Genomic DNA, 3,200 nt, shown 5'->3' with positions numbered 1-3,200 from the left:
ACTACACTCTTAAAAATAAAGGTGCTTCATTCAGTCAAAGGTTCTTTAAAGAACCATCTCTTTCTTACCTTTTTATAATCTGAAGAACCTTCTTTCGCCACAAAGAACCTTTTGTGAAACTGAAAGGTTCTTCAGATGTTAAAGGTTCTTTATGGAACCATTTAGACAAAAAGGTTCTTCTATGGCATCGTGAAGCACCTTTATTTTTAAGAGTGTACATGACTACACTACATGCCTAAAAAGCCACACTTGAATCAGGTGACTGTGTTTAATACGGTATGTCTACATGATTGGCAGTTGTGCCAGGTACAAATTACTCTTTTTGTGCTCTGATATTAAGGGAAAATACCTAACATTGGTTAAACAGAACATGTTGATCTGGAAACAAAGCATTAATATGATAAAATGTTAGAAGTGGTTGTTCTGTTAGTGTTTTGCTTCTTACAAAATTAGTTTAGTAAATGTATTTACTAAAGTGTTACTGAACAATTTCATTACCTCATTGAACAATTTTGGGTGTGCAATTAATTCAGATGGCATGTAATCATATTTGTGGTTCAGAAAACAAATCATATCAAAATTGTTTGTAAAGTATTTATTCATTATGAATATTATGAATATTAAATAGTGCAGAGGCTATTTTTTCCAAGTGGAATTATAATGTTCTTTATATTTGTCTAGAAATTATTGCATTGTTTCTAGGATCGTTATTTCAGCTTGATGTTAAACCACATATTTTATATTTTGTGTTGTTGTCAGTTTTTGATATTTTCTGTTTCTTTCTAAACAATTGTCAGGGACAATTCAGCAACTAAAAAAAGCAAAAAATAAAATAACTTGTTTACTGTGACTTTTATTGCAATTAGAAATGTGTACCGGTAGATGGCAATAGATCTTACATCTTTAATGGTTTTCTGAAACATTTTGAACATTGGTCACTTTTGAGATCAGAATTAACATATTTAATTCAAGCATTCAAGCGCATTGATTCATATAAAACATCTATGAAACATATCATAGAACATATTAGAACATGTCCAGCACTCATTTCTATTCAAAATGTAAAAAATATCAAACATAAATTGGGTATGTCTAAATTGCCTAAAATGACCGGGCTTTGTTTTCCTACCGACATGCTGTCTAGAGTCCTCATACATTATATGTACACGTATTTGCATTGTTTTGACCGTTCTTTGTAGATCGATCCCACCTCGCACGCCACGATTGGTCGATTATGTACAATGCCTGCACGCAAGCTACTATTCATTACATTCAGCATGTATGAAAACAAAATCAAAACCCAGACATTTTAGGTAATGTAGAATTTCCTGGAAGGACACATTTAGTAAAAAGAGGACGTATGGTCACCCTATGTTTGCAGTGGGTTTTAACGGTCCTCAGGGTTATCGCTGTGTAACCTTAAGGCGTGAAGTGAATAGAAAATAATTTAGCTCAGCTTCATGCCAATTTTCTTTCATGAGCAAATTTGTAAATAAGCAGCATTTTCGACCATAGTAATATATTCATCACCATTAACTTTTGTCCATTTGTGCCTCTCTGTTAAGCTATAAAAAATACAGGAAGACTTTGATTGTCATGTGTGTCCTTCATGCACCTGCCATGATGCCCTCATGAGTCCTTGTCCTTGATTTACGCCCTGTTATCACACTGTAATGTTTTTTTGTCATTACATCTTTCATCTATGCAGGTTCCTGTTTTTATAGGTCAACGCAGAACACCAGAGGAATTCAGATTATCACGTCAAGCTGTTCTATCAGTAACCCACTAAAATATCTGCAATGCTCACTTGACTGTATTTCCCCCATAATATTTATGTCCATAATTCTGTTGTTCCCTCATAGTATTATCCACACACGACCTCCCATTTCAGCTTGTTGTTAATAAAATGTCTCTTATGTAAGTCTTTTAACTTTGTCCTATATAGATGACACTGAGTGTGCCCTATATCTGTTATGAAGAGAGGGTGAATATCAATGACACAGAGGGACAGATCTAATGGGAGAATCGACTGATGACCGTCAGATTTGATGGTGGACAGAGAGGGAGTCCAGAGAGCGTCAATGAGACCTCCATTGGCTGTGGGTTTAATGGAATTATGTAACACTGCCGTGCAGCACAGAAGCACAACAAGCGATATGTGTTTAAGGTCATTGTGTTTAGTGGGATCTGTGGTAATAAAAACTATGGCTGGTCTACAGGCCATGTCAAATTCAATAGTTCTCTCCAGACACATCAGATCTGTGGCCTCTGGGGAGTCACAGTGTTTGCAGATGGGGACCGCCAGTCGGCATGGCACGATGCAATTCCCACAAGATGCTGATTTCACTTAAGCAGAAGTTAAAAATATTTTTTTCTGTGCTTTCTATGCATGTCATGTGATGTTTCTTCTATTATGGCCACTTTTATTTCCAAGGAAATTATTTTTATTATAAAATTTCAGCTTCTCTCTTTTTATTGTAAGAAGGTTACATTATAACAGTCTTGGAAACTTTTTCTGGCATTTTCAAAATCAAATTCATTTTTTTTTTTTACTATTATTATTGTACCCTTGACTCAGACCTAGAAAAATCAGTAAGAGAATGTTGCTGTGCATAATTTCCAGTCAAGAGGTAATGATGTCAAATTATGCAGAAATTATGTTATATTTTGTATGTAGGATACATAAAATAGTATCTATGACATTATAGCAGGCAAAAGAGTGCTATTTTATAAAAATCTTTAAATTACATTTTAATAACAAAATGCCATTTAACGCAATACATCAATGTGCTGGAAATTATGTTTTAGAAAAGACAAAAATAAAAAAAAATTATCTTTGGATACATGTATATACACTGTTTGAAATTAAAATGTATTTTAAGAATGTGAAAGTCAGCATGAAATGAAATTTCCCCCTATTTTCTATATGCATTGATTTTATTGTGAATGATTCACTCATCAGTGCATCAATACTTCGCACATACTTTTTATTAATTCAGTTTTGTTTGTAGTCATTTTAAGTAAATCAAGGTTTCCCCTTCAGGAGGTCGAGTCGCTTTGGGAACGCCCTTGCGTGACCGCGTTCTGAAGCACGTGTCAAATCAGTCCAATGGAGCAGCGAGACGTCACGAGCAGGGTGACGTAAGCACCAGAAAGTATAAAAGCGCATCCAGCAGAGCGCAAACCAGCTTCTGCTCTTC

The sequence above is a fragment of the Sinocyclocheilus anshuiensis genome, unplaced genomic scaffold, assembly GCF_001515605.1.
Source record: "Sinocyclocheilus anshuiensis isolate Anshui unplaced genomic scaffold, SAMN03320099.WGS_v1.1 scaffold344, whole genome shotgun sequence".
NCBI lineage: Eukaryota > Metazoa > Chordata > Actinopteri > Cypriniformes > Cyprinidae > Sinocyclocheilus > Sinocyclocheilus anshuiensis.
This window is presented reverse-complemented; position numbering follows the sequence as displayed.